Source organism: Protopterus annectens, chromosome 2.part1 (assembly GCF_019279795.1).
Source record: "Protopterus annectens isolate FY-2018-M chromosome 2.part1, PAN1.0, whole genome shotgun sequence".
Lineage (NCBI taxonomy): Eukaryota > Metazoa > Chordata > Ceratodontiformes > Protopteridae > Protopterus > Protopterus annectens.
Window position 1 is genome coordinate 1650601096 of NC_056729.1, and position 26563 is coordinate 1650627658.

Genomic DNA, 26563 nt, shown 5'->3' on the forward strand with positions numbered 1-26563 from the left:
TTTCTTCTACAGAGTCGGTATCCGCAACAAACCATTCAACTGTACCAATAAATATGGATAAAGTCAGCAGCAGAATGGTGTTGCCACTGCCACTGCTGCTGCTGATGATGATGAAGATGATGATGATGATGATGTAATTGTTTTATGAGGAACCTGAGGGAAGTGGCAAGTAGTTTCCCAGTGCAATGCCAGGATCTCTCACCTCACAATGTTAGTAACTCCGCAGAAAGGGACACTGCATCACAACATTCCACTCACGCTTGTACACCCACAACAAGCAAGCAGGTCAACACCAGCATCAGTACAGGCAGAAGAACAGGGTCAGGATGAAGGCAGGAAGTCTGAGGCCACTTTTCCCATAGAGACACTTTACAAAGAGGTGCCAGACACAGAAATTATTTTGAACTACCTCAGGAAACACATAAAGCATTGGCAGCATAACAGGAAATGTGCTGTGACATGTTTAAGGCTCAAACCAGTGCAACAGAGAGTCAGCTAGAAATAGTTAAGAGTCCTACAGGGTATGCATGAAGATTTCAAACAGTACTATGAATTGGCAGAGAGAAGGGATAATGCCATGGTGTCACTGATGTATAACATGGTGGCACACCAGTCATAGACTGCGGCCTCCATTTGTACAGTGGTTCAGACATACCAGGGTCAAGCCAGACTCAATTTAACCAGGGGAAAAGGAAGGGTATATTCTGGACACATGGGAGAAGAATCACAGGGTGGTGACACTTGCTCTCAAATTAGTAATATTAGCACTCACAGTGAGCAATCACAACACATTTCTCACAGGCCACATCAACAGTCTTCTACACTTAGGAGAACCTCACATTACAGGTCAAGGTCATGGTAATAAATCACTGTCAGGTCAATGACAGAGCATCACCTTCTTCATCTGAATCACACCATTGGACTAACTCACCTTACACTTCTCATGGTAGCCCATCCCCCATATCTACTGCACCATCACCGTGCTTGTCAATACGAGATGTGTTGTTGTACCATCGCCAGGCCTATTAATAGGAGATGTGTTGTTGTACCATCGCCAGGCCTATTAATAGGAGATGTGTTGTTGTACCATCGCCAGGCCTATTAATAGGAGATGTGTTGTTGTACCATCACCAGGCCTATTAATAGGAGATGTGTTGTTGTACCATCGCCAGGTCTGTTAATAGGAGATGTGTTGTTGTACCATCACCAGGCCTCTCAATATGAGATGTGTTGTTGTACCATCACCAGACCTGTCAATACAAGGACTCCTTTTATCTAGAGCTACTGTGATTTAACATTTTTTTATAAGTATGTTTGTGTAATGAAAATTAGGATTCGTTGGTGTTGGGGGGGGGTGGACATATATACTGGGTTATTCCCCTTCCAGCTATTACTTTCACCATATTCTGGAGTGGACCTGTGTTGTGGGGAGGATGGACGTCTATGTAGATATGGTAAGTACATACATCCCTTACTTATTACTGCACAAAAAAGAGAAATTCTGACCTCATCAATATTTTACAAGGCAGTAAGGAAGACATATGATGTGCAGTGTAACATAATTCTTTACAGATAAATCAAAAATGAAAATTAAATTTCTCACTGCTGATAGTACTTGTTTCCAAATCATTATGATAATACCCTCACATGTATCTTTATGCAAACCTGTTTCCTTCCATTCATTGAATACATTAGCAAGCAGTTGTGACTGCTCATCTTCTAAATTTTTTTAACCAAAAATAATCTAATCCATTTGGACCTGGTACCATTTGCATATGTATTGTCCTTAATATTTCTCTATTTTCATCAGCTATAATCTTTCCTATCAACTCAACTTTTTTATGCTTCATAGTCATTCATAGATTCATAGGAGATTACTAGTCTAATGGCCCAGGAGTCCTTACAAGCGTAGCCATATTTATCTCGAGTTGCCCCAATAGTCAGTGGTTAGGTGAGTGAAGTTTGCAGAGGTAAGAATCTATGGTGCTTATTACTGACTGCCTCTGTCCATGAGGAATCCCAGGAGTGAACTTATGGTCACCCATCCATTGATCTAGGTAGCTGTTGAAGAGGGGCAGGGAGAGGCTCTGCTTCACATGAATGTGAAGCTTGTTCCAGAGAAGGGGTAGTCTCTGGGGGATAATTCTATCTAGATATCTCTCTGGCCTGATTTGTTCATGTCAGAACTAGGTTAAGATCCCTGGAGAGAGTAACCTTAGTATGGTTTGATTTACAAATATAAAGGTATCACATGTAGCTGAGGTCTTCTTAGAACTGATAATGATATATCTAGGCACATACCTGAAGTACTGTGTTTTTTATATAAAAACAGTAGGTCACTGAGAAGTAGGTTGTGTTATCCTAAGGATGTAAGTAGGAAATCTCATATAGCTGGAACTAAACCATGTGGTCATTGCAACTGGTGTGCATATATTCACAGCAGTTGCAAATTTGAACATCCTGGCCAAGGTAGATGTTATAATTTCACAATAGCAACTACATGTGATACCTTACATATTGTTTATTTAGCTTACTGCACTGCATATAAAAAGTTTTACATGGGTAAGACTGAACGTCCCATTAGAGAGCGCATAAGAGAACACATCTACCATATGAATAAAGGTAATGTGGTTAGTGCATTAGCAAAGCATGTTTTGAGTACTGACTCCAGTCATAGTTTTAAATTTTTAGTTATTGCTAGGGTTTATGAGAATGTGAGGCAAGGTGACATACGTGCAAAGACTGAGGATTTAGAATCCTCATGGATAGTGAGGTTCAGGGCTGATGTGGGGCATGGGCTTAATGAATCAGTTCCATTATAGCTAAATTAAAGAAGAGACCCCTAAGAAGGTAGTTAGCATTAAGGCATAGTTTTAGCATGTATTATTTATGTCTGATGTTTTTTATATTAAATTTGTATGTCTTTTTTATGTTTTGTGTTTTTAAATCTGTGGTTTTAAATTTGAATTTGTATCATGTGACTTCTGATGTATAAATAGGGGTGTGTGTATGCTAGTGCTTTTGCAATACACCTGATGATGCCTGTTTGGTGAAAGTGCTTGCATTTTGTTGCACTGCAGTAAAAGATTTGAACTGGATATATCAGCTGTATCTGTGTCTTCCTATTCGTTTGTTGCTGGAATGTTTGCTTTGGACACAGTAAGTGAGCCTTTTATAGTGGTAGTAGTTTTTGTTCATAGGTTCATAGGTTCATAGGTTCATACTAGCCTATCTGCCCTGGGGCAATTATAAGCCTAGCCCGATTCTGTATGGCTTACGCCACCCCTTGATTTGAGTATACGGTGCCCTTTTTAAGGTTTAGTTTACTGTGCCTCTGTCTAATAGTGACACGGGAGTAATCCCTGGGACAAACCTACGATCCCCAATTCACCTATCGAGATTCTTCTTGAAGAGATTCAATGAGGTGCTCTGCCTCACATGAACTGGAATTCTATTCCAGAGCGAAGGGAGCCTCTGGGTTATGAACCTGTCCTTCCAGCAAGTTCTATTTATTTCTGTGCTTAGGTGGCTCTAAGGGATTTAGATTTACTGAGGTGGAGCATGTCCATTAATTCTGGATTTGACATAGCTTTGTATGTCAGGCATAGATCGCCTCGAAGTAGGCGGTATGCAACTGAGTAGAGCTGGAGTTTTTTTAACCAAGCAGCATATGGCATCTGTTTGAGACCCTTGATCCTCTTGGTGAGATACTTTTGGGGTCTTTCTAATTGCTGCAGGTGTCGGGTAAGGTACATCCCAAAAGGGGCATTCTATTCTATGATGGGCCTGATGAGGTATGAATGAAGGGGCACGATTACCTCTCTTGATCTAGATGTGAAACCGTTCGTGATGAGATGGGCTATGTGGAAGGTCTTTCTAACCACTTTGGCAATGCGGTTTTCAAAGGAGAGATTGCTATCAACTTGGGTCCCCAGGTCCCTAATAACTTTCTCTGTACTTAATGGGTTCCCGCCTATGTGGTAATTTGTGGGCACATTGTTTTTGCCAAAGGGTATGACTATACATTTTTTGGCACTTAGCTTTAAACCATGGCGCTGGCACCAGTTATCTGTCTCTGTGAGACCTTTTTGAAGGATGTTTGTGTCAGCTGGAGAGTTGATTATGGTGCCCAGTTTGCAGTCGTCTGCGAACTTGGTGAGCCATAGTCCTCCCACATTTGCCTGTACCTCGGAAAGGTATATACCGAACAAGAGTGGTCCCAGGACAGAACCCTGTGGGACGCCACTTGTGACCGGTTTTGAGTCTGACATGGTACCAGCAACTCTCACTCTGTGGGTTCTGTCTTTGAGCCAGTTTGCAACCCATCTTGTGACATAGGAGTTTATATTTAAGCTGGATAGCTTATCTATGATGCCCGAGTGGGGTATTGTGTCAAATGCCTTTGCAAGGTCCAGATAGGCTGTGTGGACTACCTTCCCTTCATCTATGGCTTTGGTGACTGTTTTGAAGAAAAGTCAACCAGGTTCAAAAGGCAGGATCTGCCCTTGACAAAGCCGAACTGGGTAGGATCTAGTGTCTGTAGGTCACCAATGTCTTTGTTTATGAGCTCCATGATGATCCTCTCCATAGCCTTGCAGACTAAGCTAGTCAGGCTTATGGGGCGATAGTTTCCAGGGTCCGTAGAGGCTCCACCTTTGTGGAGTGGGACCACTGTTGCTGTACGCCATTCTGTGGGCACATATCCTGTAGTGAGGCTGAGATTGTATAGCTGTTTTATTTGAGGGATTAGTTCCTCTTGGAGTTCATGTAGGACGCAACCTGGGACACCATCTGGTCCCATGGAAGTAGTGTTTTTTGCTTTGGAGAGGGCAGCCTTCACCTGAGCATCAGAGATGTTTGGGAGGCAGCCCTCTGCCAGGATAGATACTTGCTCTTTTGGGGGGGAGGGGGTGGAGAAATTTGCACTGCACCTGTCTGCCAGGATATTGGCGATGTCTGTGGGTTCAGTGTATTTTTTGCCGTTTAGAATCAACTCAGAACAAGTCTGGGAGTTGCATCCCAGGTTTCTAACATAACTGAAAAAAGCCTTATGATTGTCTTTGGTGTCCTGTGCAATTTTTCTCTCAAAGCTGGCCTTGGAAGATTTTATGAGGGATCGTAATTTTTTGCTAGTACTGATCAGAGATGCCTTCCCTATTAGGGATTTTGCTCTATCATGTAGTAGCTTCCTCCTTCTGTTTTACAGTTTATTTATGGCAGGGGGTCCACCAGACTGGACGCCTGCCTTTGGATGATTGGGTCTTGGTTTTGTTTGGGATAGCATGATTCATGCATTCCTGGAGATGTCCGTAGAGTGCGTTTATATAGGATTCTGCAGTTTGGGCCATAGTTTCCACTGGCCCTGGGGCCTTGAAGGATTCCACTTTGGTTTTGAGAAGTGAGAAGTTCGCTTCTGAGAAGTTTTTCACTGTGGTTTTCTGGGCTGTGGGTGGGGTCGGGATGTGGACATCCTGTGAAATTAATTTATGGTCTGATCTTACCAATGAGGGATATAATTCTGGTGTGGAGCATAGAGTCCCCATGTTGGTAATGATCAGGTCTAGTATGTTGTCCCCTCTTGTGGGAGTGGTGACTAGTTGTTCCATAGCATTTGAGTTTATAATTTCCAGGAACCTTTGGGCTAAGGTGCTGGGGCTTGAGTAGTGCTCCCAGTCAATGTTTGGGTAGTTGAAGTCGCCCAATATAATGGTGTTCAGAGAGATCTTCATGTTCTCCAATGTTTTCAGGAAAGCCGAGTGGGATTCCTGACTTTAAGAGGGTGGTCTGTAGGATGCTATAAACTGAAAAGCAGTCTTGCCCACTGTTAGTTGCACATGGATGTTCTCCGATACTTCGTGCAATGCCACTAACCTGGAGGTGTGGATATCCTTCATAAATATGGAAACTCCCCCTCCTTTTGTGGTTCGGTCCGGGTTTTGGGGCCGAAAAGCATGATATGAGGTATAGCCTGGTAGTGCTGGGGTGCTCTCTAGAGCCTGGAACCAGGTTTCTGTCACTGCACAGATATCGATGTTCTCCATACTGAGGAGAGCTTCGAGTGCATGCATCTTGAGGTTAAGACTTCTGGCGTTTAGCAGCATTACCCTTAGTTTCTTGTTCCTTGTGCTGTCTATGGGGGTGGGTTTGACTTTTGAGCCTTGCCTAAAAAAGGCACTATGGTGGTGGCAAGAGCCTTTGCCAATATCCGAAAGCCCAGTGGTGACAGGTGCAAGCCGTCCCTAGCGAAGCAACATGGCTTGTCGAGCATGTCATCCCAGGCTGACAGACACTGGATCCCCTTTGAATGACACCAAAATTTTAGTAAATTGTTAAAATCGATCATTTTGTCTTTGTACTGTGGCATCATTCTAGGTGAGGGTAAGATGCTGCTCAAGGTCAGGGTCATACCAGCTTGGGCTACATGATCAGAGAGCTCCTCTATGTCTGTTTTCATGTAGTCCAGGGAGGTACGTCTCAGGTCATTCACACCAGCATGTACAATGACTGAGTCATATTTGTATTTGCTTTGGAGTGACCTGAGTGCTTGCGTTATGTGGCGGATCCTAGCACCCGACAGGCAGCTCACCGTGACCTTCTCTTTATTCAGCCTGGTGAGAGGGACATCAGTGTGTCTGACAATAGAGTCACCTATTACAAGAGTATCAGGTGTGTTATTCAGCCTTAAGGGCTGTGGCTGCTTGGCACACTGACTTTGTGGGTTATGTGTTGTGTGTGTTTTGTTTTGAGGTAGCGTTTGCTTGGATGTCTGCTTTGGAGGTCTCTGTTGCTTAGGTAGATTTTTATTTAGAGCCTCCGAGTATGTTTTTGTGTATTTATGTGTTTGGTTCGCTGATGTGGTGGGACTATGTGATACTGGAATTGTGTTGTGTGAGGTTACCTTCTCCTCCTGACTGGTTACACCAGTTTTAAGATGAGAGAGCTCAGCCTCCAGTTTGGCTAAATAGTTGCATCTCTCACATACATTTGACCTATAAAATGTATTTCTGTTATTATTTGTAATTAACCTATTTGGTAACTTCTTTCATTTCTTTATATCCGCAGATATTTTTCCTTTATTTTTTCTTACATTATAATTAAAGTCACTTAAAAATAATATGCAGGGGAGGACATGCAGACTCCACACAGAAGGCACTCCCAACCCAAGCCGAGAATCAAATGGGAGAACCTCTTGCTCTGAGGCAACAACGCTACCGCTGCAGCACCGTGAAAGTGCAACTTTATATAATTTATAATACTGTCCACATTTAAAGATAATATTCTTAAATTATCCATTACCTTTTGTCTCTTTTTCTTTCAAAAACATGTTTTTATATTTTCTTTTACTCTCTATAACTCTGTCAGCAATAGTTTTCCTTTTAACAACTATCCATTGCTTCTCTACTCTCTCTTCACTCACGTCACTAATCTCTGGCATAGTGTCACTTAATAATAATGATTGTTCTTCTTTATCACTATTATCATGTTCCTTATCCTGTGTTTCCTGAACTACTAAGCACTGTTCATCTGTAGTATGTGGACTTTTGTCTTCTTCCAGACCTGTAGTGCCATTTTCCTCACCATCCACCCTTTCATTAGTTATATTTGTGTTTCAGTACAATCCATCGATGCACAACTTGTCTTGTGGCATTTGTAACATGCCAGTGTACAATTTTTAAATAAATGTCCTTTCTCCTAGACTGTGTATAATGCTTTGTATCATGGGTGTTGCAGTGGTGCAGAGGTTAACGTTATCACCTCACAGCAAAGGATTCTCTGGTTCAATTCTTGGCTTGGGTGCCTTCTGTGTGAAGTCTGCATGTCCTCCTTGCATTTGTGTGGGTTTCCTCTGGGTACTCCAGTTTACTCCCACATATTAAAGACATGCGCCTGGAGCATTTCTCCAAGGGCATCCACTGAAAATAGGCTTTGTTTCTAGTTGGACTTTCCCAGTCAAGAAATGTTAAATCAATAAATACATTTCTTGTGCACTGTTCTATAAAATGTCATTTTCTCCACAAATCAAACATGTTCTTGGCTGATCCCAATATTTTACAAAACATTTTGCTTCTTGAACATTTATTACACTTGTAATATGTTGCACGTTTCATTGCACATCTTTCAATTTAGCCCAAACACTCCCATCCATCCATTCATTAACATGCTTTATCTTTAACTTTTTTCATCTCAAAAATAGTCTCACATGCAGTTTTTAAATAAATGTCCAAATCTTCTTTTATTACTTGAGTCCTTAATTTATGAAATGTCTTTTTTTTAGTTATACCCACCTGTATTAAAAAAACATAATTTGACCAGAGAAGACCATCTTCTCTCTCTTTAAATGTAACCATTAGCTTTTCCCCACACCTTCTTCTGATTCAAAAATAATGTCACTAAATGATGTTTTGCCCTCCAAAAATAAAGGCTATAACATCTGTCACTGTAGCACCTAATGATAATAATATCAAATTGTCCCATAAGGCATATCCATCAATGGCCACCTCTTTTTTAAAACAAGTTCTTAATGCATGTGTACAGTTCTGTAGAACTCACACACCTTCCAATTGTTTATTTATTTATTTATTTCCAATTTGATGACCAGGGAAGTCCAAGCAGAGCCCATTTTCAGTGGAGGCCCAGGGAGAAAAGCTCCAAAAGCAGTTAACAGAATATAACATAAATACAGTATGGAATATACAGTATACAAAAGCATAAATATACAATTTAAAATACAATACAAAAATACAAAATCAGAGAGTATACATTTAAAAAGACAAATGTTAAAATATAGATAAAGACAAAAGTAATTCAGAGAATTTACTTATAACGAAATACCACTACAACTGAGAGACCGTAGTTAAAAGAAAAGTAACTGTAGTAAAATAATAAACTGCGGACTGAACACGACCCAGCAAAAACTTTTTTAAAACTGTATAATTTTATTGTGGTTCAGAGAATATAATTAAAAGTGCAAGTCAAAGGCAGATCATGCCTTCTAAACTTGGTTGACTTTTTCGAAACAGTCACCAAAGCCATTGATGAGGGAAAGGCAGTCCATACAGCCTACCTCGATCTGGCGAAGGCCTTCGATACAATACCCCACTCGGGTATCATTGAAAAACTCATCAGCTTAAATGTTAACCCATACATCACAAGATGGGTTGCAAACTGGCTGAGTGACAGAACCCACAGGGTCAGAGTTGCTGGCGCCATGTCAGACTCAAAGCCTGTCACAAGTGGTGTACCACAGGGCTCAGTCCTGGGCCCACTCTTGTTTGGCATCTACTTTTCCGAAGTACAAGCAAACACAGGAGGGTTATGGCTGACAAAGTTTGCAGATGACTGCAAACTGGGCCATAGTAGAAAACACATCTGACACAGATATCCTTCAGAAGGGTCTCACAGAAACGGATAACTGGTGCCAGAGCCATGGCCTAAAGTTAAATGCCAAAAAATGCATGGTCATACCCTTCGGGAAAAACAGGGTTACCCCTAGCTACCAAATAGGTGGCAATCCACTGAGCACAGAAGAAGTTATTAGGGACCTGGGGACCCAGGTTGATAGTAGTCTGTCATTCGACACCCATGTAGCTAAAGTAGTTAGGAAGACCTTCTACATTGCCCACCTTATCATGAAGGGATTCTCATCTAGATCAAGGGAGGTCATAGTCTCCCTATACTCATCACTCATCAGACCAATGATTGAGTACAATGCCCCATTCGGAATGTATCTGACCCGACACTTGCAGCAGCTGGAGAGGCCACAAAAGTTCCTCACCAAAAGGATAAAGGGTCTCAAACATCTGTCCTATGCTGCCCAACTGAAAGAACTCCAGCTCTATTCAGTCGCCACCGCTTGCTCAGAGGTGACCTTTGCCTAACATACAAGGCCATGTCAAACCCAGATTTGATGAATATGCTTCACCTCAAAAATCTAGATCCGTCAGAGCCACATGGGCGGAGACTTAAACCTCGACACGGCTATTAATAGGACGTGCTGGAGGGATAGATTCATCACCCAAAGACTCCCTATGCTGTGGAATAAAATCCTGGTATATGTGAGGCAGAGCACCTCGCTGGCCTTGTTCAAGAGAAATCTTGACCAATGGATGGGAGATCGCAGATATACCCCAGGGATTACCTCAGTGTCACTGCTCAACAGAGGCACAGCAAAATAATGGGTATAGTTCCCCATACTAAAGGGGTGCCGTAAGCCACAAAACTATGGGCTAGGCTTGTAAATGCCCTCGGGCAGATAGCCTAGTATGAACCTATGAACCTATGAACCTAAGTCATAAAGTGTTTATACAAGTTTAGTGTTCGTTCTAACAATAATATTATTAATCAAAGATGATAGTAGATGAGATTGAAGGGACATTTAAAAGAGACGACAGTGTAATTTAGGTGGGAAGGGAGCAGGAACAGTCCCAGTTTTAGGTAAGGTAAGAATGGAGGAGAGATTTGAAATTAGAGTGTTTGTGAGTACAGTGGAGGGAGGGGGTGAGAATTCCATAGTTTAGCTAAGGAGTGTGATAGATGTAAGTGGCCAGGAGGGCGTAGGGATTTATAGATTTTTGGTTTTCAGATCTAAGAGTATGACTCAGGAGGTAAGGGGTTAAACTAGATAAAAGACAGGAGCAGATTGAGGGTTGGAATATGAGTTTGTGAGCAGTGGTGAGTTGTATGAATTTCAGGTAATAAGGAAGTTCAAGCCAGTTTAGGGAGTGGAGTGAATGGCAGTGATGGGAGGAGTACTTGGACCCTGTAGCAAATTTACAGACTTTGTTATAGCAGGCTGCCAGTTTGTTTTTTAGGCTAAACTGGAGATGAGTAAGTAGAGAGGCACCATGCATAAGAGAGGGGCTCAGATAGGAGGAGGCTAGAGTATGTCTGGTAGAAGCTGTTAGATAGCAATTTTGTCTATACAGCAGACCTAGTTTTTGGTCTTTTTTTTATTATTTAGGATGTGGATATCGAATTTTAAATGTTCATCAATGGTGACTCTGAATAGTTTGCTGCGAGGTACAATTTTGATTAGAGTGTTATTGTGGATTTTTATTTTAAAGGAGCTTTTGGCTAATTTCTCAAAGGACAGAATATCATCATTTTTGTTTTGCTAGCATTGAGAGCAAGATGGTTGTTTAGCATCCAAGTTTCAGTATTGGAGAAGGCTGTTTGTGTTTTTTGAAGGCATTCAGAGGGAGAGCTTGCTGTACAGATGATTGTGGAATCATCAGCATACTGGATCAGTGTAGCATTTTCTATGGATTTGTGAAAGTTATTAATGAAAATACCGAAAATTAAGGGGCAGAGAATAGAGCCTTGGGGGACGCCAGAGGGATTGTTGAGAAAGGATGAAGTGAAATTTTTCCATTTAACAGCTTGTAGTCTATTGGAGAGATGACTTGTAAACCAGACTACAGAGGAAGGAGAGAAATTGAGGGAGGAAAGTTGAGATAAAAGTAGAGGATGTGAGACAGTGTCAAAGGCTTTGGAGAGATCTAAGTAAAGCTGGATAGGATTTTTCCCAGAGCTTCGAGCATGATTAATGGTGTCAAGGAAGGACAGAAGAGCAGTGGTAGTGCTGTGGTCAAGCCTGAAACCATGTTGTGCTGGGGTAAGAAGATGATTGTGTGTTAGGTATGGCAAGAGTTGGTGATGAATGCACTTTTCGAGGATTTTAGAAAGAGGTAAGAGAATAGCTATAGGACAGAAGTTAGTAGGGTCTGGTTATTGCCGTCTTTGTGGAGAGGGGTGACAAAAGCTTTCTTCTAGAGGAGACATAGGCTTCTTGGATGATCCTGTTGATAAGAATGAAAATGGGGAGGGCAATGCTGTCGGCAGCCATCTTAAGGAAGGGGGCAGGCAGATTATCAGGAGTGTAGGAGCAAGGCTTTAGTTTAAGGAGGAGTTTTTTTATGCTGCCGGTGGTTTTAGGTTTAAGACTGAAAAGTGGAGTGTTAGAGGGAAAAGCAGCGCATGTGAACTATGAGAGGGAGAGATGATGGGAAAGCTTGTGGTTAGTTTGGCTATGCAGTCAACAAAAAATATGTTGAAATTAGATGCACTTTCATGGCCTGGGCAGTTTGGGTTAGGGCATGGGTTGTCTTTTCTACCAGGGCTTAGAAGGGAGGAAATGCAATTCCAGAACTATTTGTGGTTAGAATTATGTTCTGATTGCAGTTTGGAGTAATAAGTCTTATGGTCTTTAGTTATTAGTTTCTTCACTGAGTTGAGGAGTTGTTTAAATTCAATTAGAGAGTTTGTTAACTTATTTTTTTGGTATTGCTTCCAACATTTGTCTCTGAGGTGCATTAGTTTTCTGGTTTCTTTAGAAAGCCAGGGAATGGTTTTGCATTTTATTCTTTTTTGTTCTAAGAGGGGCTAGGTTGTTTAGTAAGTTTTGAAAGGTTTTGTTGAAGTAATTAGTTGCACTGTCCAGAGGCAGAGCCTTTAAAGGTACCCAATTCATTTTTTTCTGACAATCAGAAAACATCTGTGGATTGAAGTTGGTGAGATTAAGAGTTTGAATGTATTGATCTTGTATTTGGACATGAGGCACACTAAAGGGCATAGGCTGGTAGGTGGTCGCTAAGGGGATCAGGTATAATTTTGTTGTTTGAGATTAGGTTGGGATGAGTTTCCAAATCCAGTCTAGTGTAGTGCCAGAGGAGGTGTCTTTACTGTGTCTGGTAGGATAGTTTTTAGCTAGTAGAAGTTAAAGAGATTAATTGCTTGGCTCAGAGATTGTGAGGAGACGGTGGTATACTTGATGTTTACATCACCAAGGATGAATGTTTCCTTTCTGATGTTGGAAGAGAATTATGAGAGAATGTCTTCAAGGATAGGAATGTTATCACTGGGGGAATGTAGATGGCAGCTAAACATAAAGATTTATGTTTATTGATTTTTAGGAAGGCTATAGATAGTTCAGCAAGAGAATTTAGAAATGAGGTTAGTATATAGAATGACTGTTAGAGAAGAGGAATAAATTAAGGCTATCCCTCCTCCTTTCCTGTTAGCTCTGTCTGTCTGTTAGGTCATTTATTATGTTATCCCTGTGTAGCAACTTTTGTATATGTTCTTTGCATGTGTGACTTGTTATCCTGAATCTTGCACTGGTGACCTTTCACTGTGAAAATATTAGACACTGTCTGTAGCAGTTTTTCTATTTTCTTGCCCCCGAAGGTACGTGTGATTCTTCCAGGTCAGAAACATTGAATAATTCTTGTACTATTCCATTCTGCAACCCTGCCAATTGGAGGGTTGCAATCATCATGTTTTCCTCACTCCTCTCCTTGCTGATATCCATTGCTGCATCTCTCATTGATACAAATAACTGCTGTTGAAATAAACTTTCTGAACCAGCAGTTAGCTCAAAACATTCTACCTCTCTGTCTCCACAGTCCGCCATACTGCCTTCCTATGTGGCTGACATAACGTTTATACATGTCAGCCTCCGCACACTACTCTCAATAATGAGTAGAGTTTTTAATTGATATGTACATCACATATTATTTACATATTTGCATATTTTAATTATTTGCATCTATTTACAAATCTCCATACATTATAAACTTCAGTTTAAGCATATTCTCTCCACTCTTTTCTCCACAACCAAAACATTATTTCCTCCAAAATCCTTGTCAAAGTCCATTTTCCATTGTATTTAATGTAATTTAGTCTCTCGTTTCATATAGTCCATGTAACATAAAATATTACTCTGTTCATTTTTTCACTTCTTCCTGTTTCCATGCACCATAATAACCAAATTCTATTATGTCCATATTTATTTGTTCAAATTTAAACAAACTTGCCACCCTATTATGTTTACATATTTCTTTCCGCAAAGTATTAACTCTTTCAGATTTCAAACACACATGCTCAGTAGTCTCAAACTCTCCACATGTATTTTATATTCTATCTTGCTTTTTTTTCATAGCTAATGTGACAATTACACTACTAGTTGGGCAGCCCTGCTTTATTCCACATTCAATTTTTATTTCTTTCCCAATCCAGCCATTTACATTTAGTTTCACATAGTTCCTTCCATAAACAGATTTTATTACTTGTAATATTTTTTGCTTACATTTTATGTCTGCACAATTCCCCATAATGATTTATTTTGAATATTATCATAGGTTTTACTTATATCCCACATCATAACCTTTGCTTCTACATTTTTAGTTATGATATCATCAACTATTTCTCCTATTATCCATAATAACTCTTGACTTCCTTTTCCTTTTCTTCCTAAAATACATTTTGGTCATATATTCTATCCATCTTTTTTGTAACATTTTTGTTATTATTCTCATAAAAATGTTATACTCTGTATTATTCGATGTTATAGGTCTCCAGTTTTTTTATCTCCTCTCTTTAATTCCAGTTTCTAACCAATCATTCATAACTTCTATAAAAATTATTTTTGCCACTCTTTAATTTCTTTATACATATATTCAATTCCATCCAATCCTGTTGCAGAATTCATGTTAATATAATTTAGAATTTTATTCAATTCTTTCATAGTTGTTTTTGGTTCTAAATACTTATCATCATTATTTAATTTTTCATGTTTATAAATTTGTTTTATGTTTTCTTCTCTCTTAACAAATAATTCCAAGACATATTATTTAATTATTTCGTATATTCCTTCTTGTTGTCTTATTTGCTGACCTTCCTTATTTTTTAATTCTCTTATTATTTTTCCTTCTTTTATCATTTTACTCAAATATGGTGCTACCTCTTCTTTCTTTCTTTGTAAACATTTTTGTTTATATAACAGTTTGTTACTTTTAATTTGATTCATTTTATATATTTATCTTTCTTTTTCGTAAAAATAATTTCTCTTCTCTAAAAAGTCTCTAAATGTTTCTTGGCTTAATATCTTATATTTCTGTTTTTCTTTTGTACTTTTCTTCCTTATGCATTCTAACAACACTTTTTTATATTTCTCTTTAAACTTAATCCACCAGAGTCCAATTTTCATAAAACTCTCTCATATTCAAATGATTTTTCCATAACTCTATAAGTTTTTTCTCTTCTAAATCTAATTCGTTTTTATTAATTTTCTTTATTCCTTTTCCTATTCTTATATATTCTTTGTTTTCTTGTACTTTAACCCATATAGCTACATGATCTGAAAATCCGGCATACTTAATTCCATTTTTTATAACTTTAGAACTATCAGATATTAAAAAAAATAATACATTTATGTCCTAATTTCATTCTTTTTGTAGGTGCAGTGGTTATTTTCTCATACACTTAACTTTCCACTGCTCATAATTTCTTTAACCATTTTAACATCACAATTGCTCTTATTTTCTCTTAAATTACAATTAAAATCACCCAACACCATAATGTCCATATTTACACAAACATATTCAAGAATATTTTTAAACATCCTTTCTCTCTCTCTCTCTTTTTTGTTGCATATGCATATAAAGCTATAAACCTATACACATATTTTCCATCTCAAGTCTATTACCATAATTCATCCTAGTTTCACTATGTTTACATTTAATATTTTAATGCTTTCTTGACATAATATACATATGCCAGAACATGTTTCTTTCCCCATGTTCCAAACTACCACACCATTCCCAAGTTTTTCAGTTTGTGTTCTTTCTTCCTTTGCTAATAATCAAATACGGGTTGGGAGGGTGGCCTAATAGTTACAGTGTTTGCCTTGCAAACACAAGGTGCAGGGTTTGACTCTCACAAGGGATAACTGGCTAGGCTTAAAATGAAGCACAAGGGCAGTTAGCCTAGTACTAACCTATGAACCTATATCTTCTATGTTTTCTTCATCATTATAATGTTCCTATTCTACACTTAAAATTTTTCATACTGTTTACATTTAAAGCTAATGTTTTCAGTTTTAAAAAACAGTTACAAGTTGTGGTTGAGTTGTTTTAATTGCATTTTTATTACTGCTACCTTACCTTGATTACTGCTATATTTCTTTGGCTGTTGTTGACTACTTTTTAGTGTTTGTTGACATGAAACAAAGATGTTTTTATTGGCTGCTGTTTTTCTATATATTGAAGTATTTGTGTGGATATCTTTATTTCTGAAGACGTTATTGTTGCATTAAAGAATGAGAGTTCCCAAATACCAGTTTTGCTTCTGTGTTTTTACTCCTAGGTTCATAGGTTCATACTAGGCTATCTGCCCAAGGGCATTTATAAGCCTAGCCCATAGTTATTTGGCTTTCGCCACCCCTTTAGTTTGAATAAAACTATGCCTATTATTTTGCTGTGCCTCTGTCAAGCAGTGACACTGAAGTAATCCCTGGGGTATATCTGCGATCCCCCATCCATTGGTCAAGATTCCTCTTGAACAAGGCCAGCGAGGTGCTCTGCCTCACATGTACCGGGATTTTGTTCCACAGCATAGGGAGTCTCTGGGTGATGAATCTGTCCCTCCAGCACGTTCTATTAATAACCGTGTCAAGGTTTAAGTCTCCCGCCCTTGTGGTTCTGAGGGATCTAGATTTTTTGAGGTGAAGCATATTCATCAAATCAGGGTTTGACATGGCCTTATATGTCAGGCACAGGTCACCTCTGAGCAAGCGGTATGAGACTGAATAGAGCTGGAGTTCTTTCAGTCGGGCAGCATAAGACATATTTTTGAGACCCTTTATCCTTTTGGTGAGGAACTTTTGGGGCCTTTCCAGCTGCTGCAGGTGTCGGGTCAGATACATTCCAAATGGGACATTGTACTCAATCATAGGTCTAATGAGTGATGAGTACAGGGGGACGATGACCTCCCTTGATCTAGATGTGAATCCCTTCATGATCAGGTGGGCAATGTAGAAGGTTTTCCTAACTACTTTAGCAACATGAGTGTCAAACGAAAGGCTACTGTCAACCTGGGTCCCCAGATCCCTGATGACTTCTTCTGTGCTCAGTGGATTGCCACCTATATGGTAGCTAGGGGTAACCTTGTTTTTCCCAAAGGGTATGACTATGCATTTCTTGGCATTTAACTTTAGGCCATGGCTCTGGCACCAGTTATCCGTTTCTGTGAGGCCCTTCTGAAGGATATCTGTGTCAGATGTGTTTTCGACTATGGCCCAGTTTGCAGTCATCTGCAAACTTTGTCAGCCATAACCCTCCTGTGTTTGCTTGTACTTCAGAAAAGTAGATGCCGAACAAGAGTGGACCCAGGACTGAGCCCTGTGGGACACCACTTGTGACAGGCTTTGAGTCTGACATGGCTCCAGCAACTCTGACCCTGTGGGTTCTGTCACTTGGCCAGTTTGCAACCCATCTTGTGATGTATGGGTTTACATTCAAGCTGATGAGTTTTTTGATGATACCTGAGTGGGGTATTGTGTCGAAGGCCTTTGCCAGGTCAAGGTAGGCTGTATGGACTGCCTTTCCCTCATCAATGGCCTTGGTGACTGTCTCGAAAAAGTCAACCAAGTTTAAAAGGCATGATCTGCCTTTGACAAAGCCAAACTGGGTTGGATCCAAAGTCTGCAAGTTCCCTATGTCTTTATTTATGGGTTCCATTATGATCCTCTCCATGGCTTTGCAGATAAGGCTTGTCAAGCTAATGGGACGGTAATTTCCAGGGTCGGTGGAGGCACTGCCCTTGTGAAGTGGGACCACATTCGCCGTGCGCCACTCCTTGGGTACGTATCCTGAGGTGAGGCTAAGATTAAACAGCTGTCCTAACTGCGGATTTAATTCCTCATTGAGTTCATGGAGCACACAGCTGGGGACACCATCCAGTCCCATGGATGCTGTGTTTTTTGCTTTGGAGAGAGCAGTTCTCACCTGGGCGTTGGAGATGTTTGGGGGGCTACAATCCTCTGGTATAGATATCTCTCTTTTTGGGGGGGAGTTTGCACTGAACCTGTCAGCCAATATGTTGGCAATGTGTGTGGGTTCAGGAATCTTCACATCATTTTGAACTAATTCTGAGCATATCTGGGAGTTTCCTCCTAGGTTTCTAACATAGCTAAAGAAGGCCTTATGATTGTCTTTTGAGTCCTTGGCGATTTTTCTCTCAAAATTTGCCTTGGATGATTTTATGAGAGCTCTTAGTTTTTTACTTATAATGATCAAAGGTGTCTTACCTTTCAAGGATTTTGCTCTATCTTGTAGTAGCTTCCTCCTTTTGTTGTAGAGCTTGTTTATGGCTGGGGTCCACCAGACTGGACACTTGCCTTTGGTACAAAGAGTCTTAGTTTTGTTTGGGATTGCCTGATCCATGCAGTCCTGTAGGTGCTGGTAGAAGGCATTTTAAGTGATTCAGCAGTTTGAGTAATGTTTACCACTGGCTCAGGGGCCTTAAAGGAGACCACACTAGTTTTTAGAAGTGTGAAGTCAGCTTTTGAGAAGTTTTTCACTGTGGTCTTTTTTATTTCAGGTGGGGGCGGGATGAGGACCTCCAGCGAGATTAGTTTATGATCTGATCTCACCAGTGAGGGGTATACTTCCGGTGTTGAACATTGTGATCCCATGTTCGTGATGATGAGATCAAGTATGTTTTCTCCTCTTGTGGGGATGGTGACTAGTTGTTCCATGGCATTTGAGTTTATGAACTCCAGGAACCTTTGGGCTAGATTGTTTGGGCTTGAGTAGTGTTCCCAGTCTATATTAGGGTAGTTGAAGTCATCTAGTATGATGGTGTTTGGAGATACATTTATCCCCTCCATTGTTTTCAGGAAGGCCATGTGAGGTTCCTGAGTTTGAGAGGGTGGCCTGTAACATGCTACAAATTGCAGAGCAGTCTTGCCTATGGTTAATTGCACCTGGATGGTCTCCGATGCATTGTGCGTTGCCACCAACCTTGAGGTGTGGGTGTCCTTTATGAATATGGACACCCCCCCCCTCCTTTCTTGGTGTTGTCCGGATTTTGGGGCCGGAACGCATGATATGAGGTGAAACCTGCTAGTGCTGGGGTGCTGTCAGGAGCCTTGAACCAGGTTTCTGTCACAGCACAGACATCGATGTTCTCCATACTGAGAAGGGCCTCGAGTGCGTGCATCTTGAGATTGAGACTTCTGGCATTGAGCAGCATTACCGTTAGTTTTCTTACTTTTTTGTGTTCTAGGGTGGTAGGTTTAGAATTTGAGCCTTGCCTAAAAAAGGCACTATGGGGGTGGCAAGAGCCTTTGCCAATATCCGGAAGCCTAGGGTGACAGGTGCAAGCCGTCCCTTGCGAAGCAGCGTGGCTTGTCCAGCATGTCATCCCAGGCAGACAGACATTGGATCCCCTTTGAATGACACCAGAATTTAAGCCAATTATTAAAGCTGATCATCTTATCACTGTATTGTGGCATCATTCTAGGTGAAGGTAGGATACTGCTCAAGGTCAGGGTCATACCTGCCTGGGCTACATAATCAGAGAGCTCCTCAATGTCTCTTTTCATGTAGTCCAAGAAGGTACGTCTCAGGTCGTTGACACCAGCATGGACAATGACTGAGTCGTACTTGTACCTGCTGTTGAGAGACCTGAGTGCTTGTGTTATGTGGCGGATTCTAGCCCGACAGGCAGCTTACTGTGACCTTCTCCTTACTCAGTCTGGTGAGCGGGACGTCAGTGTGTCTGACTATGGAGTCACCTATGACAAGTATGTTTGGTGTTGTATTTGGCCTTAAGGGCAGTGACTGCTTTACACACTGATTTTGTTGTTTATGTGTTGTTTGTGTGGTGTATTGAGTTTGCAGTTGCTTGGGTGTCTGCTTTGGAGGCCTCTGCTGTTTAGGTAAATTTTACTCAGAGCCTCCGAGTATGTCTTAGTGTGTTTATGTGTTTGATTCAGTGGTGTGGTTGAGTTATGTGAGACTGGTATTGTGGTGTGTGTAGTTGCCTTCTCCTCCTGCCTGGTCTTGCCAGTCCTGAGTTGAGAGAGCTCAGCCTCCAGTCTGGCTAAATAGCTGCATCTCTCACAAGTGTTAGTGTTACGTGGGAGGAGGAGAGGGTTGTCCGTGTACATGAGGCAATTGTAACATTGTCTCAGAATTCCCAGATTCACCAAATGGGCAGGAGAGGACGCCAGCATCTGACCCTTCGACATGCTAGAAAGAATTATGAGTTGGTATGAGACAGAAAAGTAGTGGGCTTAGCAGGGAAGTGGGCACTCCTGGGGGTTTTGCTAGTGAGAGATTTGTATAATATAGGAGTGCTTGACCTGCAAAGAGAATGCTTATAAGACAAGGGATATGCTTATAAGACAAGTGCTGAGCTTTTTGAGAAGAAAAAGCTATTTGGAACAAGTGCTGCACTTTTTAGTGTAGGTGTAAACTGTTTAGGTTCCTAACAGAGCAGTTCTAAGGGAAAAATTGAAGAACAGACTTTCTGGAGCCAGAAAGAGTTTAACCTTGTTTAACCGGAGCTGCCCGATGCTGCTCTAGTGGCAACTCCGCGCTAAATCGAGCTAAAGCACGTTAAAGCGTGCTTGATAGCAGGGGCTGGAAAGAAGCAGGAATAGACCCAAAAGGGAAAATAAAACTACAGTTTCAATTCAGTAACCACCTCTACGGGGGGCAGGGAAGCTGCTCAATGTTAGTCACTGCCACTGATCAACAGAGAGACCCTCCTTCAGCCCAGGCAAAAATGCATTGGAAGTTTGTTAGTTATAAGTTTTTAATTTCTTCCTTATTTTTATTTTTATCAGTTTTAATAGTATAGTATAATAAAATGTTTATCTCTTTCCTTTCTTATTTTCTCTAAACATTATATTTTTGAATTTTCTTTTCCTTTATTTAACTCTTTTTCCCTGTCAAATTCTTTTTATTTTTTACTGTGTGGCAATCAGCTTCTTCCTCACTTGTCTCCTCTGTTTCTTTTTCCCTGTTACTTTCTTTAACTTCATATATATAGTCTCTTTATCAGTCACATATTTTTGTACATTTCTTGTATAAAACATTCTTCTATCTCTTTTTCCTGTATAACTTCATTTTCATTTTCCTGCACATTCATTTCACATTCTAGCCACGAACAACCAGTATTGCTAAATGTTTTGCACTTTAAATCACATTGTTTGCATTATTCCCTACTTTACCACATAAATAACATATTTTTATGACATTCCACAAAAATAACAGGTCTTTGGTTGACTCCTATATTTCACATACCTCCTATTGCCATGAACATCAGTAATACTAGGTACATGCATAACATTATCATTATTCCATCTTCTGTATTAGTCCACATTCCCATCCCCCCCAGTCCATAGTCCCCTTTCATCATTATTTTTGTAGTGTCCATTACTGCTTTATATTTAGTTAACAAATGTTCTTTCAGTTCTTTTGCTTCAACTTCAGTTCTAAACGGTATTGTTATTCTTTTTTATCTTTAAAAAGCTTGCACCACATATTCTGAACATGGATAAATATTTTTCTTTTGTTCATATGCACCCGAAAAAATTTCAAGGCCTGCCCAGTCTCAAATATCAAGTCACAAAAAGTCTCTTTATTAATCAAAACAAGTCCTCTTACCTGTTTTGCTTTGACACCCAGAGGTGCTATGACAGACTCCCCAACCTCATACCTATCCAAACTTTCTTCTTTTTTACTGCTCACATGTACTGTACACTTCTGTTTTGCTTCTTTTATTTCTTCATTCTTTTTTGTTTCTTCTCCCACCGTTTGTGGCTAAGTTTTTTGTCTTTTGAACTTTTTATGGCACAGTCTCTTCTTCTGCTTTTCTTTTTGTATTTTGTCCATAATGTCACTCCATGAAACTACTGCTCCATTTTTTGGCTCACTTTGATTTACTATTTCTTCCAAATAATCATCCCACAACCCCCCTCCCATTGGAGGGTTGTAATTTTGCATTTTCGGAAGTAACTGTCTCCCCTTCAATCTCCTCTGAATGTTTTCTTCTGAATCCATCTCTGTTACAGCTACAGTCTCCTTTTCCTCCAATGTCACTGTTTTTTTTTCTGCACACACAACATCAGAAAAAACTTCTGATAGGGATTCTACCATTTCAACTACATTTTCAGCAACTTTCACTTCATTTTCAGCAAAAGCTGAATCAGCCATGTTTTCCCCCTGTTCTTCCTGGCTGCCTCCATGCCTGGACAGGAAATAGGAAGTCAGGATGTGTAACATACAAAGTCTTCCCCTAAGTACAAAGAGTAGGGGTAGTTCCACAATGCCCTGGCCAAAGGTGTCTTGTCTGCTGTGGGGTTGAGTAATCTTTAACAATGGTTTATTTGAGGATCGTAGTGATCTAGGATTGCTGTTGGGTTGGATTAGGTTAGCAAGTACCAGGCAGTCCTTTGGTTTATGAATTATTTTTTGGGCTATGGACAGTTGGAAGGGTTGGGAGTTTTAATCATTTGAGTTATGAGAATACTGGGCAGTAGTGGGTTCTGTAAGGGTGGCCTGTAGTGAATTTGGCAATTTTATTGTAGCATGATTCTACATTATTTAAGTCTGATTTATGAATGTCTGTAAATACTTGGAAGCCGTAGAGGAAGGTGGAGAGTACTTGTGTGCAGGCAGTGGCTAGTCTAGCACTTACTGTAAGGTAAAGTTTAATTCTATATAGAGTGCTTAGTTTAGAGTGGACTTTTTTGATGGTGAGGGAGATGTGGGTATTGAACCTTAAGTTTTTATCAGTTGTGACACCTAGAAGTTTGGTTTGGTTAGTGGGTTCTATTTTGGTTCTGTTTGTAGAAAGGATTGAAAGTGGGTTCAGACACATTTTGGGTTTATTATAATTGAATAATTAACTTGGGCTTGTTAGAGTTTAGTATGAGTTGATGGTTAGTGAGGTAGTTTTCTATATCTTGGAAAGATTTTAGCATTTTTGTTTGTAGATCCTGGGGGGTGAGGGCTGCGCAGATTAGTGTAAGAGTTATCAGCATACTGGACTATAGAGGCTAGTTGGGTTGCAGAGCTGAGGTTGTTAGCAAATATTGTAAAGAGAAGGGGCCATTTATGGATCCTTGGGATACAACAACAGTGATGGGTAGAAGGGGGGACAGGGTGTTTTGCCATTTGGTGGATTGCTGATGGTTAGATAGATAACTATGGAACCAGGACAGGGCTGATGTGTTGAGGCCATGGGATGATAGTTTATTTAGTAGGATTTGGTGGGAGATGGCGTCAAAGGCTTTTGACATGTCAAGAAATATGGAGGAGACCATTTGGCCTCTGTTTATGAGACCTTTAATGGTATTTATGAAGATAGTAGGGCAGTGCTGGTACTATGTTTTGGCCTAAAGCCGTGTTGCATGGGTGGAGAGGAGGTTACAATTAGGGAGGTGGGTGAGGAGTTGGGAGTGAATTGATTTTTCTAAGATCTTGGCTAGAGGGGAGAGGATGTCTATGGGACTGTAGTTAGTTAGATCTTTAGAGGGGCCGCCTTTGTGTAGGGGAATGATGTAAGATATTTTCCATAGATAGGGAACATATTGTTCAGATTGAGGGGTTGATCAGGATTGATATGGAATAGGCTATTGAGGAGGCAACAATTTTTAGGAATTCATTAGTTAGTTGATCAGCATCTAGACAACAGGGTCTGAGGTTGGAAAGGAGTGTTTTTTATGTAGTTAGTTTAGATTGGGGTGAAAGAGAAGGGTTGTGTGGGAGTCAGAAGAGGGAAAGGGTACAGTGAGAGGTTGATTAGTCTGATTACCAAGAATTGATATGATTGAGTTAATAAGTGGGTATTAAATTGTGTAGCTATTGGATCACTAACCTTGGAAGTGGCAGATAGGGGGTGGGGGTATAACCTGGGTTGAGAAGATTGTTTATTTTTTGCCAGATTTTTTGGGGTTATATTGGTGGGTTTGTTGATCTGAAAGGAAGTAGTTTTGCTTGTCTGCTCTTATCTGTCTCTTAGCCTGGTTACAGAGCTGTTGATATTTTGTGTGGTTTGTTTTATTTTTGGTGGCATGATAGGTGGACCATGCTGTGCAGATTTCCTTAAACAGTGCTATGGTATCTTTAGTTAGCCAATGTATGTGCCTAGTTTTTGCTCTTATTTTTCTTGTGGGTGCTAGATTGTTAAGTATTTTAAGAAAGGTATTGTTGAAGTAAAGGTCTGCCTGATCAAGTGCAAGGTTTCTAAAAGGTGACCAATTACTTTGCTGAAGTAGAGGGTTGAAAGTGGAGGGAGATAAATTTTTCTTGTTCCAGACAAATTTATATACTTTGTTGGTTTGTGCCTGGGCTCATTTTCTGTACAGGAAGGTAGGTGAGTGTTCAATGAGGGAGTCTGGAAGACAATATGCTAAGTAACCCAGATTGGGTTTGTTAGTCAGTGTTCAATCTAGAGTGGACTGCTTTTTTGACTGTTTATTGACTGTTTATCTAACTGGGTAGAACAGGTTATGGTTTGGGTGAAAATGAAGAGGTATAGGAAATTGGAGGGATTGTTGGAGTTGCAGGAGTGCCAATCCAGGTTGAAGTCTCATAGGATAATGTTTTCCTGGTTAAAATTAGATGATGTCCAGGTGAAAAGATTTTCAATTATGGGTAGGTTGTTTCCAGGGGGAGATAGGCAGTTATGACAATAATAGTTTTATTATAGGTTCATAGGTTGGTACTAGGCTATCAGCCCTAGGGCCTATACAAGCCTAGCCATAACAATTCCCTGGCTATTTCTTCCCACACTATTTACTTCCCTGGACCCCTGTCTAGCAGGGCAACTGACATGATCCCCAGGGTGAATTTCCTTTCTCCCATCCAATCATCAAGGTTCCTTTTGAAGAGGGCCAGAGAGGCACTCTGCTTGACATGTATGAGCAATCTATTCCAGAGTCTGGGGAGTCTCTGGGTCAGGAAACTATCCCTCCAGCATGTTTTATTTATTGCGATGACAAGGTTTAGATCCCTGGAGCGTGTGACTCTGAGTGATTGGGATTTCTTTAAGTGTAGCATGTCCAACAGCTCTGGGTTTGACATGGCCTTGTATGTTAAGCAGAGATCGCCTCTGAGTAGACGATATGCAACAGAGTATAGCTGAAGTTTTTAAGGCGGTCAGCATAGGGTATCTGCTTTAGGCCTGTGATTCTTTTAGTGAGGTATTTCTGTGGCCTTTTCAGTTGTTGCAGATGTCTTGAGAGGTACATACCAAACGGGGCATTGTATTCTATAATGGATCTAATGAGGGATGAGTTCAGTGGGAGAATGACCTCCTTTTTTCTGGATGAAAAGCCCTTAGTGATGAGGTGTGCCACATAGAAGGATTTCCTGACTGTTGTGGCGATGTGGTTATCGAAGGTGAGACCACTGTCCACCTGTGTCCCTAAGTCTCTTATCACACTTTCGGTGTTTAGTGTACTGCCACCTATATGGTAATTCACGGATACATGTTTTTTCCCAAAGGGGATAACTATACATTTCTTGGCATTGAGCTTGAGCCTATGGCTCTGGCACCAAGCATCTGTTTCTATAAAGCCCTTTTGTAGAGTATCCACATCATTTGGGGGTTCAATAATGGCTCCCAGTTTGCAGTCATCTGCGAACTTTGTTAGCCAGAGTCCCTTAGTGTTGCCCTGTACTTCAGAGAAGTAGATGCCAAACAAGAGCGGTCCCAAGACTGAACCCTGAGGTACTCCACTTGTCACTTGTCTGGAGCTGGATTTGGAGTTGGCTACTTTTACAGTGTGGGTTCTTTCAGTAAGCCAGTTAGCAACCCTTTGGGTGACCATAGGGTTTATTACTAGGCGTGTTGCTAAGATTTTGGAGTTGAGTAGGTTAGGAGGGGCACAGTTCAATAGTTCCAGTTTGGGTGTGTCTTTATACAAAATGGCGAAACCACCACTCCTTTTGTTTGGTCTGTCTAATGTAATTATGTTGTATCCATTTGTGATAATTTCCTGGTCTTTAATGTGAGGCTTTAACCAGGTTTCTGTTATTGCTGCAGAGTGTCAGGTAAGTAGGAGTTAAAGGTTGCATGGAATTCCGTAATTTTATTCACGATACTACAGAGGTTTACAGTTATAAAGACTAGGTCACTGTTGGTTTTTGGAGGTGGGGGAAGGTGGTGTTGGTTAGTACTATGTTGGCTAGAGGTTGGTATAGGGCTGGAAGGGGAAGTGGCTGGGAAAAGAGGGGTGTGGGTGTGAGGGCCTGGGTTGGTGTGGATGTCAGTCTGGAGCTTAATTTGTGTTATGTGTCTGATTTTATTGGTAAGTTTTACATATCTGAGAGTTGAAGGATAAGTGCATTGAGTGGGCAAATGTTTGAAAGGTAGAAGGAGAAAGGTAGTTGTGTTGTAGAGCTATGAGCTAATGGCAGCATATATGTGGGCGTGGCTGTTGGAGGAGGATAGAGGGAAAGTAGGTGAGTGTAGGTGATTGATAGTGCATGAGTGGAGGGAGGTGGGGCTAAGCAAGATGTATAAAAGGTGGAGTAAAAGAGTATTAGCAAGGAGATAAGGTAAGACATAGTAGATGGTTGAACAGGTGTGGTGTGGAGTTGTGGGGGAGGGGGAGGAGATTGAGGCAGATGGAGGATTGGCAGGAGGTAGAAGTGGTGTGGTTAGGTTAGGTATAAACCTAATGAAAGGGGATGGGTGGGAGTGAGGGTAGGGTAGAGGAATGGTGTTCTGTTGTGCAGTACTATGGGAAGAACAATCAGTAAGG